Source organism: Pteropus vampyrus, unplaced genomic scaffold (assembly GCF_000151845.1).
Source record: "Pteropus vampyrus isolate Shadow unplaced genomic scaffold, Pvam_2.0 Scaffold56, whole genome shotgun sequence".
Taxonomy (NCBI): Eukaryota; Metazoa; Chordata; class Mammalia; order Chiroptera; family Pteropodidae; genus Pteropus; species Pteropus vampyrus.
The window spans coordinates 4,367,579-4,384,856 of record NW_011888837.1 but is presented as its reverse complement, the minus strand read 5'-3'; the positions used below and the strand labels follow the sequence as shown (position 1 = coordinate 4,384,856).

The 17,278-nt window shown below is 39.5% G+C and overlaps 1 protein-coding gene across 2 annotated transcripts in view; it reads left to right on the top strand.

Annotated features, from left to right (window-relative positions):
* SCARB2 (scavenger receptor class B member 2) overlaps window positions 1-17,278 on the top strand; it is a 59,245-nt gene that overhangs the window by 2,621 nt on the left and 39,346 nt on the right. The window lies entirely within an intron of this gene.

The following is a 17,278-nucleotide window of genomic DNA, read 5'->3' as shown; positions in this document are numbered from 1 at the left end:
CAAAGTGTGGGAATCTCTCTTTTCTCTCTAGATGAGTGGGCTGAAGAGTTAGCTAGTCATTTCAGAAGACTTCTCCAGTAGTTGACTTCACCGATGGTCATTTCTTCTGCCCTTTCATCCACTGTCACCAATCCGTATGGAAAGAGGAACAAGAGTTACTGAGATCATTAAAAAAAAAAATCATTGGAGCAGCCTTTCTTATTGGTACTCATAACTGCATGCTTAATTGCTCTCACTGGTTTGCATTTGCTGCTGACTGGATAAAAAAATCCAGGCCTAGTCCAGATTGATTACTGCAAGTAAAGTTGTCTTGTTCCAGGTGGCAACAGACATGTTCCTTTAACAGAGGTTTCCAAAAGCCACCATTTACTTGAAATCTGGCACTTAAAGGCAACTTATACCACGGGAAAGCGTAACTTAATTTTTTTAAAGCTTACATTGCCAAGGGAAGATGAAAGCCCATTCTCTGAGCTTCTCAAAGACCATTGTTTTCCCTGAGTACCAATGTTCAAGGATGAAAAACTGAACTGAATCTTCTCCACTCCTGTCCACCTGCAAATCCACAGCAAGATTGTTTAAGGATGTAAACTCTTGCTTGGGTAACCAGAGTTAAGCAATCTAATTATAGTCAATATATGAATTTTCTTGTGTGGCTTTGAAAGGCTGTTACAAGAAAGCCCTATGAGATGAGTGATCCCCCAGTGCCTCAGATATTACCAGCCCCCAAATACTCTGTGGCTCTCTACTTCCTGGGGGTCGGGGGTTGGCTGTAAGGCAGCTTGGCGGGGGCTTGAGTTTGCATTGCTTTTTGGTGATTGGCTTTTCACGTGCCATGGGATTACAGACTCTGATCCAAATAATAAATTATAGTACAGGATAAGTGGACTTTCAGAGATGCCCAAACTTGTTAAGGAATACTGCACAATGTAGTGTATGGAACCAAATGACAGGGCTAGTTTCAGGGGACAGATATGGGAATATCTTAAGTCAACCAGCGGTCACATGTTTCCATCATTACCATTTGCTCTCGTGAATCACTTGTAGGGTGGTAGCATGGGATAGTGGAAAAGAGTAGGACTCTTCAGGTCAGTACTCCTGGGCATGAATCCTTGCTCCACCATGTATTAGCCGAGTGACCATGTGCTAGGTAGGTGCTTAACCTTTATTGATTCTTGGTTTCCCCATCTGTAAATAGAGATAATAATGACTCACATAAACAGAGAGATTAGAAGCGTTATTAAGGAAAATGGGTGTAATTTCATGAGATATAATTAGTGCTTTGTAAATGATAACAGTTTTAGTTTTGCGAGAAGCCGCAGAAGCAAAGAAGATTTAGAAGCAAAGAAGATTTGAATACATGAGATTTGAAGTCAGACACCCTGTGTTCAAATCCTAGCCTTGCCATTTACAAGCTTTTTGACTTTGAGCAGGTTACTTAACTTCTTTGAGCCTCAGTTTCATTATTTGGAGAAGCGAGGATGTTAGCTGTCTTGGGCACAGTGCTGCATTTACTGTGAAACTCACAAAGCTTAAGCTTTGGGCCTCTCACTTGCACTGGCCCTTCTAAGGCCCTGTACCTAATTCTCTATGCAAAATTTCCTTTTTCTTAGGAAGGGCCTCCTCATATTGTATAAGCTACACACAAGCCCCAGATCTGCCTCTGTGTGTGTGCTGTTGTGAGACTAAATGAGGTCATCTATGTAGAACGCTCAGCACAGTATCAGGCATAAAATAGGTGATCATTTATGGCTACCATAATTATTCCGTTAGTATTATTATGGAACAATTCATAACTTGACTTTATTATAGTTGTAATATAATCCACTCTGATACTCCCAGTTCTTAGTGTTTCATTTTAAGATTGTCCATACCTTAACTTGTCTACATCAAAGAGCAGAGAGGAAAGAGATGAAATTCAAAAGAGTAGGTTTGGCTAATTGCAAGAAGCTTTGTTACTAAATTCCTATCAGAAGAATTTGCCTCCGTCTACGGCCAGGCCACCCTGAACATGGTGGCTCTTGTCTGATTTTGGAAGCTAAAAAGGGTCGGGCCTGGTTAGTACTTGGATGGGAGACCACCTAGGAATACCGGGTGCTGTATGTGTAAAAAATAATAATAATAATAATAATTTGCTCAACTGATAATTGTCTTTGAGTCCTGGGTGACCAGGAGGATTGAAGGGAGATTTTAATTTTGGCCAATGAATAGAGTGGAAGAAACCAAGACAAGTTGGTTCCATTGTTGGCCTCCAAGGTTAATGCTTTGTATCGAGCAAACCCTGTAGTTGTTTCTGCTTCTATTTTCTCAATTGCAAAAGAGGCATGGAAATGCCTCCCTTTTTGTCTGCCACACTCACTTCCTGGGGGATATTCTGAGCAATAAGCAGGTCGTCCCTGTGAACCATTTTGACTTCCCTGAAGACAGAACTTTGTAGAGATCCAGCAATCTCTTTTCCTCTGTGGATGCTAGAAAGGCAGGATTTTATATCACATTTAATTTCATTTGGTAATCCCACTAAGTGCTGTGGTACTCAGCACAGTGCCTGATACATAGTAGGTACCTAGTGAACGCCTGTTGCCTTACTAGTGATCGTTTTAGTTGAAAGAACAGTGTCCTGAGAATCAGCAGAATGTGGGTAAAATTCTCTTTTCTATTACTAACAAATACTTGGATTGAGTTGAACAAGCTGAGTTGCAAATTATTGAACCCCTCAGAACCTCAGGTTCCTCATTTTGAAAGCAGGGCAATAAGAATACTTTAGGGTTGCAAGAATAAAATAAAACGATTGATGTAAAGCATCTAGCACAGTCCCTTTCACAATGCCCAAATATTAATTGTTATTGTTTCTGGCTATTCTTTTCTCATCTAAGAACCAAAGCTTATATAGTAGATAAGGTTCCTTCTAGCTTCAGACTTCTGACATTCTATGACACGGGCATGTGATTGCTGCCTGAGAACAACTATGTAGCTCAGAATATTAAATTTGGCCTTAGACTTGCTGACAGTTTGAACATCTCCTAGAAATGGGGTTGCAGGGCTGGCTAATAAGAGATGGGCTGGCAAGGAAACTGTGAGAAGGAACGAGACAGTTCATGTTTTGCTTCCTATTCACAGGCCAAGGAAGGACGATAGCATTAGGTCTCAGGGATGAGATGAACAGGGCAAATACACTACCCTTTGCCAGAACCTGAGGCTCTGGGCTAGTGAGTACCAGCTGGTCTCTTTTGGGAGCCTCAGCAACTGTGGAGCTGTTCTACTGATGCCTTAAGAAATATAATCAGTGATCATTTTACCAAATATCATGGATTGGTGAATCTGTGTGAGTCTTCTTTTTAAAAGTCAAATTAGTGAAATATTGTTTTTTATGTAAAGACAACTAAATATAATCTTAAAAGGCTCCCTATTGCATATCTTCCTTGTCTCCCAGGTTGCCTTTTTTTCAGAATTACGAAGACTTAGAATAAGAAAAAACCTTAGGTATCACTTAATCTGTTATTTTATAGAGAAGGAAACTGAGAGTATGACCATTTTTAAAAGAATGATGGTAGGTAGCAATTACCTTCCATAAGTCACCTACTTATATAAATAACACTAGAAATATAAGTAGGTGACTTATGGAAGGCCACATGAAAAGGAAGGAGTAGGGTTAGGTGTGTAAGCTGGGTCTCCTAATTCACATTACCATTCCCGAGGATGACCATATGTCCCATTGCCTGTGGCAGTTCTAGATTGTTTACAGCCGTTGTCCTGGTATAATTACTAGCACCCTCTTTTCTTTTAAAAGATTCCTGGTTTAGACAATAAATTCTATCCTCACACCACACTGTCCTCCACTTTTGGCATTAAAGAGGAACAGTGCTCTCTAAGGAGCTGAAGATAGGATTTTTTTTCTTTTTCTAAAGTTGCAAGAGGAAGCTCATAGAAATGCAAGCATGAGAAGTGTAGCATGATAAGGCCTTTGGAAGATCAGCAGGACCCAGCCATACTCTGCGCCTCCTTTCCTTCCTCTGCTTTTCCCACCAATCAGCTTCCTCTGCTGACTCCTTAGGCCCACGCTGTTTACTCATCTGGGACTTCCTTAGCCCCAGCCCTATGTGACCCTCCAGCGGCTGAGCCTCCCTTGAAGAGGCTTCATCTTGTAGTTTCTCCTTTCCAAATTTGTCACAGAATAATATGATTGGCTTAGCACAAGCAGAAATCATAGATTTATAAACAGACAGTATTCTTGCAATGTTCTTTAACTCCTAAGCAAAAGTATCCAGCTCTTCCCTGGCTTTTAGAAATGTGGTCTTGTGATATCAAAATCACATTATGTTTCTTTCAGCATCTTACTAATTCATTATTAATGATTAAGACAAGGGAGTAGACAGTAGTTTTCAGTGTAGTCCCTAGATTCTAAAAACTGCATCTGAATCACTTATGGAGATTTAGAAAGTACAGACCCCACCAGCCCAACTGAATCATATTCTTTAGGCACAACGCCCAGGTTAAAGAGCAAACTCTGAAGTCCGTGACTGGTTTGGATGGTGATCGTGTTAGCCCATATCTTCATTCCTTGAGATGGCAGTTCTCTTTTTGATACCTTTGTATTTTATTCTTCATTTTTGTTTATTTTTATGATAAAAGATGCATGCCATTATAAAAAAAGTCAGCTATTAATAAAGCAAATTAATAAAGCAAAGATAACTATTGTTAATATATTGTTGATTATTCCTCATTTTGATTTCTGCATGTATAGTAACATATATATTTTACATAAATGGGGTGCTTCTAGTCCCATTCTCTGTTTATAATTTCAGCTTTATTGAGATAAAGAGATGACATAAAGAGATGGCAATTCTAGTTGAGAATATTACTATTATTCTGTGAGTTCACATTAAAGGAAAGGTTTGGGGTCGCGGGCGGAGAAGATTCTTGCCTATGGAAAATGTTTTTGTTTTCTTGTTTAATAAAGCACAAGATTTCATTCTGTCAGGCCATAGCAACGGGGCCATCTGTTCTGCCAGACATTTGCTTGTTCCTGGGGAAGAATCAGCAGGTGGGATTATAAAATCATTAATGAAAACACAGGATGTTGGCCAAGTGACTAGGCATTTATGGCCTATAGCATCAGGACATATACATAAATATAATATATATATCCACATATATATTATATATTATATAAATTATGTACATAATGTACTAATGAAGGGACCACTTTTAATCAACACTAGTAACTAGCCAAAAGCAATTGAGGAAAATAAAGGCAAATTTTGGTGTTGCTCTCTACCTAAAAGCACTTTCAGTTAATATACTTTGGTGGTCATTTGTTTATTCAGCAAATATTTACTGAGTGTGGACCATCTACCATCTACATGCAAAACAGAGTGCTAAGAGCTATGGATACCATAGTACATGTGACATTGTCCCTACTGCTATAGAGCTTATAATCTAATTCAAACTTTTTGGCCTCAGGCTCCTTTACACTCTTAAAAATTATTGAGGACTCCAAAGAACTTATGTTTCTCTGGGTTATAGCTATCAATATTTATGATATTAGAGATTAAAAATGATAAATTTTAAAACACAAGAGAGACAAGCGTATATTCTATCAACTGTCAGGGAATTACATCATTACAGGTCGTGTAGCCTCTAGAAAACTCCATTCTACACTTATGAGGGAAAGAGAGTGAAAAAGGCAATGATGTCTTAGTATTATGAAAATAGGTTTGACCTTCTGGACCCCCAGAGAGGGTCTTAAGGACATCCAGAGGTCCTTTGACCACATTTTGAGAACTGCAGATCTAGTTTTCTTTTCATTAATTATATTATTTTTAGAATAATTTTTTAAAATAACATAATATCCCTGTTATATTTCTGTAAGACCAGTTTGGACACTATATTATTAATGTTTTCAAACCGCCAGGATTTTGGTTAGATTGTTATACATTTATATGTCCTTTTGGTTTCTCCATTTTGGTGTTCAGTGTTAATGATAGCAGCTGGGCCCTCAGTCATGCAGGTTCAGTGAATCTCCTATATTTTCCTGTGTGTTAATCAAATTAGACTATAATATTAGTATCTCCATAATTGAATTACTTAATAATTCCCCACTAGTCTCAGCCCTGCCAGTGATTTTTAACCCATGTGACATAATTTAGTACTTAAAGCTAGCCTGAAAGCGCTCTATGAAGGTAGAGGTCCTGCCATATTAGCTTCATATTATCTTTCCAAACCGCCAAATGAAATGCCATACAAAGTAGACGGTCAGTATGTGTTGCTTGGATGAATGGAAGGATGAATTGAGGAAAACTTAGATCTTTGAGAAGAATTTCGTTTGCATGTTCTTATTGTTTAGCTTCACATTTTTGTTCCATTCTATAGTGGTTGCCTCTATTAGTTATAAACTAATAGTTTATAACTTTAAAATCTGGAAACTTCATCCAAAATCTAGATTTCCAGCTTCTCCTGAAAACATGTGGATGCTCTACCGTGCTGGCCCCACGACAGTTCTGTGTGGCAGCAGTCTGAGCAGAATAGAGACTGCCCTTCAGATGGGACCTCCTCCCTGTACCCACTGTACTTCATGCTCCTGATGGCTTCCTGAATCTAAGGCCCAGTGAAGGCACCCTTTGTCACCATACTTGCTCTGTGGCCTTTCTTAGAGTAGAGAAATATCTGTTTGTATCTGACATTCTTTCCTGAAAGGAATATAAAAGGTAGCCTGAGGGGTCAGATCTTAAAAAAATGGACAAGCGCATACTTCTATGTAGAAGTGAATATGACTGCTGTAATTTGACATGCCAACAAATATACAGGCTCACTCCCACTTTCCTTATTTACCTTGCCCACGTGGCCCCTCCAGCATCAGAGCTTTACACCCTGTCTAGAGGGAAGGTGACATTGTTAGTAATGTTATCACTCTTACAAGTCTCATTTTAAGGATGTTTGCTTTCAACACTGTACCTCTAATAATCAAGAGTAATGGGAAACATTATATATATATTTATATATATATGGAGACATAAGCAGTGAAAACATCACTTATTTCAATCTTTGAGAGATGTAATCACAACCAAAACGATTGTAAAAGGACAAGACTGGCTCTACAAGTTACACATGGAACCCACGCATTGTTTTCATGGCCACACTTTTTATTTATTCACATCTTAAAATCCTCTTTCTCATCCACTTTTTTAACCACTCACCCCATATACACAGACATGTCCCCAATTTTCACCTGGTCCATCTGGTGGCTGCTTTTTCTCTCTTTAGGCTGGCAGTTCTCAACTTTGGTTTCACATTTGTAATTACTTAGAAGCTTTTAATAAGTATTCTAGTGGGTGTTTTGTAGCAGGAGCTTTTTTGGGGGGAATAGCTATTCTACCATATTGGCCTATATGTAATTTATAGATGGAGTAGTAGTTTACACATGAACTAGCATTTCAGGTCATGTTAGCTGAAATTATTACAGTTGCCATTAAAGCCCAATAAGTGTAACAGTAGTGACATTTAAAAATAATAATAATAATGCTGCACATTCCAGAGTTAAAATAAGGTCAGAGAATAAGGGTAGAATGTTAAAGGCAGCTTGTATCTTTTACCTTAACAGAGAATATAAAAAGGTAAGTAGTAAAAATTACTACACGAGTCGAGATTGGTTTTTGCTTAATTTCAGGGAGAATTTTTAAAAAACAAAGGGAAACCAGCTGGTGTTTTGATAGTTGATGAGTTTTATTAATTTGGAGTCCAGTGAGAATCATCCACATGCTATTAGGCCAGGTTCTCAAAGATAGTCTGCATTATCTCTGGGTGAATTTAGACTGTGTAGATAGCAACATGGATACTAAAGTTGTGTTTAATTATTAAATAGCACTCTGTTGAACTAGAAGAACAACCAGTAGTACTCTTGAGTCCTGAAAATTTCCTTAAAAGTATTATTTATTGCCATCAAAACCTGACGAAATTCCCCGAGTGCTTATTTTTATCATTTGGAAGTGGCTTATACCAGGACAGCCGGTTCAACAACCCTCCTCCTCTTACCTTCTCAAACGAGCTCTACCAGGTTGACATGGATGTGTTGTGTCTTGTGGCTGTATCGAGGCATGTCAGTTCTCCTCAGAAGCAGCTAATCCAGCCTGTACCTAGGGAACAATGAGCGGTTGAGTGTTGCAGGTGCATAAAATGCCTTCCAGGGAATGACAGACGTTGACAGGTGATAGGCTGTGCCATATCATGGCAGGTCTTAGTACAGCAGATTAAGGACCTGGGATTTTATCCTGTGAGCAATGGGGAGTGTCTGCTCAGATAGGCGCTTTTGATAGAATGCTCTGGAGGCCGAGGTAGGTAATAGAATTGAAAGGGACAAGGCCAGAGAGAAGGAGACCATTTAGGAGAGTATCCACAGTATTCCAGTGGGTACAAGAATAGAAATGGAGAAGAGGAGGTAAAAATCAATAGGACTGAGTGATTGATTATAGGAGAAAATCGTAAGTCCATTTTTGGTCCCCTTGACTTTGAGCAGCCTGTGAGATGTCCAAATGGGCATTTTAGGATGGATCTATAAGACCGAAATGATCCAAATAGTTTCAGGCATAAGTCCAATAATTTGGACTAAATTACTGGGCCTTACAGCTAATATTTCACTAACTGTCACATGCATGTCCATTTTGTGTCCTTAGCTAAATTTCTTCTTGAGAACACTGCCTATGCCTATTGGGCATATAGATAGCTCAATATATACATATTGACTAACTAGTTGAAAAATAAGTGTTTCAGTCTAAATGATTGTTTTGGCTGTTGACACTGCAGATTCACCACATAACTTGATAATCTTTCCAATATTTCTTTTGGTAATAGTGCCACAGTATTCCTGGAAAAATTCATCATGTTCTGCTTTATTAATAAACAATATCCAGAATTAATAAAGACTATCCAAACTCACACTGTAAAACTGATTAAGGACTTTACAATGATTTTGACTTAAGTGCGACTAAGGAACTGCTGATTGCACAGCTTGTCTGGTGTCTGTTACCCCCACAGCAGAACCCTTAGTGAGGAGGGTCAGAGGTCCCTAAGCCTCGGCTTTATGTTTAGACTGAGCAGAGGGCTCCACCTGAACCAGAGAAACTGGCTCCTTGCCTTAGGTGGAATGAATGACTTCCTGTGCCCGACATTCTCCAGGCTTGAGGTTAGAGTTATTACTTGTTAGTCCTTATTTTGCAAAGCAAGACCCAGGGAGTGCGTAGTTGAATGCCCTGAGGATCTGGGACAGAAATTAGAAGTTTAAGATCAAATCTAAGCCCTCTTCTGGACAATAATCTGGCAGGCTGTCTTTGAATATATTGGCATAACCTGGGCAGAGCCACTGCCTCTAAACTCTAGAGCTCAGCAATTCCTTTCTTAGTTCCTCACATGTCAGTCCAGCACAAGAGTTCACCATGACTTCACACAGCTGCCCTAGTTTCTCTTCCTTCAGACAGAAGGTGTGGCTCCTCAGGAAGGTCTCAGAGCCCAAGTTATGGTTTCTCTACAGTTTCACGGTCTTTTTGGGGTTGGGTTGCCAGATAAAATACAGGATGCCTAGTTAAATTTGAATTTCAGATAAACAACGAATAGTATCTTAGTGAGTAAGTCTCATACAGCATTTTGATTCACTTCACTTTATCAGTTGTTAACATCCTGCCATATTTACTTCATCTCTCTCTGATATATACTTTTTCTTGAATTGTTTAAATACAAGTTGTAGACATCGCAGCACCAGAATCCTTCAGCATGCTGCTCCTAAGAATTAAAGCATTTTTGACATAGCCTTTATAATATTTGGGACATTCTTGGGCATCCCGTGTTTTCATTAGCTAAATCTGGCAGCTCTACCCAGAGGGTGTGGTGGGATGATAGCTGCAAACCCATAGACTTGGACTGGGTCAGATTTGACATGATTTATTGGCACCGAGAGCTTGGGGAAGCCAGTGCTACTATTTCCTTATCTGTAAAATGGGACCTTGCAGGATCAGTGTAAGTAAGGCTTAGAGATCATGTACATTAAGCCCTAGGCAGCACCTGACTCCTGGAGACTCACAGTCAGGAGCAGCTGGCCATGCTAGTAATGGCAGTTGTCTTTGCCTAAGCTGAAAGGCAGGGGACAAAGATAAAAATAAAGAAGCAACTGTTTTAGAAATGTTGGCAGTTGTATTTATGACTTCCCTCTGTTCGCTCTTTCCCTACTTAGTGGGTGCATGCACACAGACACACACCATGCAGTCTTCTCTGAGATTTACAGTGAGTTCCTTGACAAATGTACAGCCATGTGGGGCGGAGGGAAAGAGACACATTAAAGGTACAAGAAAAGCCAGTACTCTTAAGGGCAAGATTTGAATGTAATAAAAGGTGGTTTGAGATTTATGTGGGCGTTGACTCAGCTAAGAGTGAGTAGCCAGGGAGAAGACAGTGATGGGAGTGGAGGCAGACAGTGAGGAGAACCCCAGGTTGTAACAGCATCCGCTATCACTGTGACTCTGACAAGATGTCAAAAATCATTTTTTTTACTGTATAGTTTTTCATTTGCTTTTTTTTTTTTTTTTTTTAGCTAAGGACTCGAGTCTACTAAATGTTTATTTCTATCCTGAAATACTTGGAGAGACAGGTTCAAGTCAGACTGTTGTAAGAACGACAAGTTTTACCCTCTCTTCTGGAAAGGATTTTCCCATCCCTCGTTCTAGAAATTCTTTCACTTGTCTTTGGACTTCTGGTTGCCTAAGAGCTAGGTACAAAAAAAGAAAGATAAACTAGGTTAGTTAACCATCTGTTCGTTCGTTCATACTTACTGGCTCTTTTGGGGTTCATAATCCTGAGGTAACTTTCTTTTACAAATAAATAAGATTGCAAATACTTTCTTACTCTAAAGCTCTCCACACACTGTCATGATGCTTGTCAGGAAAAGCTATTGAGGAATACAGAATGCTAAAGCAACTGTCCTGACAATAATAGGAAAAGAAATACTGTGAAGCCCTGTGTGTGGGATGGGGCTCTTGGAGCTTCTGTGGGCGAGGCAACAGACCACAGCTGATGAGGCATCAGCCTCGCCTTTGTTTCTTAAGAACAGAGGAAAGGCCTAGATGAAGCTGGTTCTCTGTATCTATTCCTTCTCCTTTCCCTGTAGGGTCTATTAATAACATTTTCCAGAATCTGAGTTACTTTCGTAGATTTTCACTTAAAAAAATTATAAGGGACAATTGTTTATTTCTGCTTACAGAAGTAGTTTATTTCTGTTGTAAAAAATTTCAAACAATGCAGAAAAACATAACAGAGAGAATGGAAGACCCCTTGTGATCCTTATTCCATAGAGATAAGTGCTATTAGATGTTTCTCGTGGAGATGTAGAGATTTTGAGGTTAACTAGACTGAAATCTTAAAATGATCTGTATTTCACTTCCCTAATGTTTTCATGCTCACAATTTAGCTGTTGGTCTTGTCCACACATACATTGTCCACACATACATATTTTACATTATCTGCTTTTTCCATTTAACATTGATCATGAGCATGTTTCTTATTTCCATATGGTTTTACTAATTTTAATAGTTGCTTTATTCTCCAACCTGTGAATTACCACAGTTTACTAAGTCATTCTTTTCCTGTACAACACTTTGGTTATTTTCAATTTTATGCTAAATCCTTGTTGCTTCAACCTACACTAAATTATATATGCAGGGCTAGAAGAGAGAATCATGACTAAAGACTTTCTCTTTGTTTTTTGTTTTTCTCTTATTGTCTGGGTTATCTGGATGTGAGCAGACTAATGAGAGTGCCATGATTCCTTTTTTTAATTCAAACCAAATAAATCCTAGAACCCTCTCATCCCCAACTTGAAGATGGCAATAATCAAAATCACAGTCAACAATTATTGAGCATTTTGAGGGTGGCCTGAGATAAGCACTCTCCGAGACCTTGTGGAACCCTTAGAATAATCCTAGCCAAGCCCTCCTTCCCACTTGGGCCAGTGTAATCTTCTAAAACACCTCTTGCCTGTCTGTGTCAATTCAAAGAAGGCGGCATGGCACAAAGAAGTGTCCAATAAAAAACAAATCTGACTTAGGTAAGGAGAGACTGTTTGAAAGGATTATTGGAAAGGAGAAAGGACTATTGTGAGAGGAGGAGGAGGACTTACAGTAGGGAGAATCTCTTGACTGTGGTTTGTGGGAACCTCAAGGGTTAACCAAAGGTTTTTCTTTTATAAGGAGGAGTGAACAGGTATGGGAAGGAGAAAAACTTAACCAAAGCTTGGCTAGCAAGCATTCCCCACCCCCAGCTTTATTTATGCATGATTGACAAATAAAAATTGAGTGTGTTTAAAGTATACAACATGTTGTTTGATGTGCATATACACTGCAATGATTACCACAGTCAAGCTAATTACCATATCTGTCACTTCACAGTTACTCTTTTGTGTGTGCTGTGGTGACATCCTCTTAGCAACTTTCAAATATACAATACGGTATTGTTAACAGTAATCACTAAGCTGTACATTAACATTTCGTTCCCATTGATTGGTGGGAACAGGCAGTTCAGCTGATCAATTATGAGACAAAGAATGGGAGTCTGGAGGTATCTGGCCTTGTCTTAGATAAGAAAGGAGGACATCTGTGAATCTTATCTAAGTCCTATGGGAAAGGGTGTTTCTTTGCAGTAAGCCATTTCCTGAAACACAAAAGGAGGGGCTTCTGGACCTTCACTGTTTTCCAGGAGCATGGGCTTCTGGTGAAATTCACCATTGCCAGGAGCACAGGTTTGCAGTGAGTCTTGGAGTAGGAGGCTAGCTTCACCCCCCACTAGCAAACCTCAGACATTCTCTTAACCTTTCTGAGCTTTGGTCTACTGAAATGTGAAATTGGGAAAATGATTTTCACCTTATAGACTATTGAGGGGATTGGATTAGATAAAGTGGAGACATAGCATCTGGCTCTTGATAATGTTTTGTAGCTCAAAAACCTGCCATGGCTCCCTATTTATACCCGATACAATCTAGACTCCTGTGACCCCAGCCCACCTCTCTAAATGAATCTCCCTACTCGCTATAAAACCCACATGCAGTCACACCTACTGCTGTCCCAACTGCTGTCTTTTATTGTCTCACTCTCCACAGCCACTATCTTTCTGATTAAGTAGAGAGCTCCAGGAAAGAGGGTCATGGAGCAGGCAGGGAGGAAGGGCTTACTCTGTCCAGCTAGACAGGATAGTAAATCAACCTTGGCTGTCTATCAAGCACCCACCCTCATGACCTCTCTTTACTTGCCAAATCTTAATCATTCTTCCTGGCTTACTTTAAGCGCCACCTTTGCCCATCTCAGTTCATGGAATCCATTGCCAGAACATTATTGACATCATTATCTGGTATACTCATTGGCCATTTTTCACATGCTACTTTATATTGTGAAATTGCACACATGTATCAATATTCTCCTAAATAGAGGGTAAGCTCCTGGAACGCGGAAACCACATCTGTATTGCTGGGTATCTCCTACAATGCTAGCACATACATAGTGTTTTCATGACTTACATGCATAGTTCTATACTTTGCAAGAAAACTGTGGGTATATATCACTGCTTTAAATAGGTGTTAGTAAAAGGGTCGTGGAAGGACACAGAGTTTTCTTTCCACCCACAAAAGGAACTGGCTGCACTTAGCTCTTGAGGGTGCTGGATTACCGATAAGATGCACGTAAGATAGGTGTTAGTTCTACGTGTTTCTGTGATTCTAATGAAACTATTGCTTTCTACGTATCTGAATGTGACTAAAATGGCCAGTGAACAGCCACTTCCTCTGGGTACACTTTTAAAAGCTACTTGGAATTTTAATTATTGAGCTGCTCTTACAAGACCTGGCCCTGTGGCTTTGCATTTGACCATTCATGGCTTTCTTCTGCTCTTCTCTTAAAGCCTCATAAGTTCTTCTCTCCCACCATCTAAGCAAAGTTGATGAAAGCTAGTGTGTAAGTTTTCTAGCACTATATTCTGTCAATTGAACAGATATTTCTCCAGGAACTACATTGTCCTAGACACTGTGGGGAGGATTAAAGAAAAAAAAAAAAGCAGCAGCTGCTCTTTACTTTTAAGTCAGCACCTTCTGTTTGAGAAGCCAAAAGTTAACCTAATGTTACCATACTAAGCAGCTGCACTTTCTTTTTTCATTTTTCGTTGTTAATATCACCTGCTTCGTGTTGATTACTGTTAACTTAAATTTTTAGAAAATGTTTTCTTTCCTGACCACTTTTTTCCTAAGAAGTTCCCATATACTGTGTTACGGGGTTGAAAGGAAGGCATGATCCATCCAGTCGAAGGGGGCTTCTCAAGGAATTCATGGAAGAGGGAAAATTATTGCCCTGCCCTTTTGTAGATATTTATGGACAAGAAAAAGAGGTCCTTATTTTAATGAAATCAGATAACTTAAAAAATATGGGCCTTCAAAATCCTCTAAAAGACAAATTATTATTCACATGTTATCATTCTCATAGTTAACATAGTTTTAGGTAGATTAAACACATGGTATATTTATACCCATTTTATTAAACTGTTGCAAGGTAGGACAGGAGAGTGGAAGGAAGCTACACGGGGTTCCAGACCCAGCTCTGACATTAAGTAGCTGTATGATCTTCAGCACAGCCCCTTACCCTTCCCGGGCCTCCGAGTTGTATCTGGTCATCCTGAGGGTCTTAACAGTGATGTTCTCTCATTTGCTGGGCCTGACTTTCTCCCTTGCTCCTTCTCCTCAGATAGCCAAAACTCCTGTTTAGGAGATAAGATAAAAGACCACGAAGCTCTTTAAAAAAACAAAAAACAAAACTATCTAAAATGACTGATTAGGCTGCTCTGAGACTGGGGCAGAGGGAGGTAAATCAGTGTGGGGGTGGGAAGGGGGAGGGCTTCACCGGAGAGAGTCTGAGCTGGATCCAGAGGTTAGAGGAAAGGAGGTTCATGTTTTGTCTTTAAATTTTTCTGTCTCATCGATCTGACCTTAACTCAGTAAATCAGTTCTGATAGTAAAGGCCAAGAATATTTCAATAATATGCTGTTTGGATAGAAATCTGATGAAGAGATGTTCTGAACTGAAGCCAAACCACAAGTAATGCCTAGTTCACTAACATGGCAACTCGTGGACGTCAGTTTCTTCCCAGCGCTCCAGATGACCAGCTTTACTTTGACAAGCTTAGGTTTTCTGCATTCATTTATTTCACAGCCACTTTTGTTTTTCCCTGTAAAGATTTTTGGGTATTTTCTATTTAATAATAGAGCGATATCATTAAACTCCCTTGCAATCTTGCTTCTATTAAATTGGAGGCCTGGACTACTAAAATTTGACATCCTGTTGTATGCTGTGTCACAGTACATTTTAGCATGTGGTTTGAAGCCAGTCCCTTTGTTTATTGTCACTCAAATCCTCACTGAATGAGGAATGACAGGCGACATAGGGATGCTTCTCTTGGAATCTAGTTATTGTGTCACTAGTGGCCTTACTATTGTATCAGGATCTATTGTATCAGTAGATCCCATTTTCCTCTTTTGCTTTTCTTTAAAGAATTTTTCTCAATGTTAATTTTTTTATTCAAAAATTTGGAAAATACAAAATCTCATCAAGTAGAAATTAACAATGACCCAAATTCCCAACATGCAGAGTTAATCACTTTTCACATTTTGATTTGTTTATTTGTAGTCTGTACTTTTATTTTCCTTGTATACTTCAATAATTTTTACTGTAAAAACGTAGTTTTTCTTAATTAACAAGTTGACCGTTAGGACTACTCGATACTAGGTTTCTGTGTGTTAAACTTGAGTGTGGTATTAATCAGGCTTCCACTGCAATGGTAGGTAACAAACAAACCCCCAAATCTCAGTGGCTTGTAACAGTAACATTTATTTCAAACTCTAGTGTGCAGGCTGGCTGCAGTTTGAGCTTGGCTGCCTCAGCTGATCTAGGCTGAAGTTTAGGCTTCATGTCTGGTATACATATCACCATTCTAGGGCCTTGGCTGAAGGAGCAACAGGGACCTGCAGTATGCTCTTCTCTTGGCAGAGGGTGGCTAGCAGAAACTTGCCATGCCTCTTGAGACCTTAGCTTAATAATGGGTCATTACTATTCCACCCACATCGTTGATCAAATCAAGTCACTTGGCCAAGCCTGAAGTCAGTAGGGTGGGAAGAATACTCCTCTCATGGGGCGCCATTCTGTATTAGCTTGGTTTGCTCAGGCTGCCTTCACAAATACCACAGAGTGGGTGACTTGAGCAACAGAAATTTATTGCGTCATAGTTCTGGGTGCTAGAAGTCTGAGGTCAACATGTCACCAAGGTTGATTTTTTCTGAGGCCTCTCTCCTTGGCCTGTAGATGTTTGTCTTCTTCCTGTGTTTTCCCATGCTCTTTCCTTTGTATGTATTTGAATCCTAATCTTTTCTTATAAGGAGATTAGTCATATTAGATTACAGTCCACCCTAATGACCTCATTTAATCTTACATTTCTTTTTAAAAACTCTGTTTTCAAATACAGTCATATTTTGAGGTACTAGGAGTTAGGAGACTTCTATATATGAATTTCGGGGGCACGCAATTCAGCTTATAACACTTGGTCAGGGTAGAAAACAAAGGAAGGATTGTAGACAAAGAATACCCCAAGCACTTAACCTCCAGTGAGGCTCGGCTTCCTCATCTGTAAAATAGGGGTAAGCATCTTTGTGTTATGGGTTTGTTGGGGATCGACCTCAAAGGGAAGGCCCAAAGCGAGCCTTCTCAGGTCTGCCCCCCTGTCTTCTCTCTTGTGGGCAAACTGGGAATGCATGCAAGTCAGAGTAGCCTGACTTCCACAGCAGCTATGTGATCAGTGGAATCTTTGTGACAAAGCCGTAGGACCTTTTGTGTACTTTCTTTAACAAAGTTTAAGCTAGTGTGAATTAATGAAAAAGGGAAATTGCTTGTCTCTCCACTTCAGCCTTGTTTTATGCCCATTTCATATTGTTGTCTGGGTTGTAATTCATACTTTTGTTGCCATTTCCGATGTGTAAAATTGGTTGTCTTTTAAGTATCTTATGAAGAATTCAATTGTAAATAAACTGTTGTGGCTGTTAAAAAAAGATCTATGGCCTTAGTCACACTATGTTTCCACCCATGAGCTATGGCTCTAGCATCCTTCCTTTACCACAAATACTTTTGAAGATCTTTTATGGTTTAATAGAGCTGTGGGCTTCATGGCATAAGGCACAGCCCTGCTTTCAAGGGACTACCGTTGAATGCCTGTGAAACAAGTGA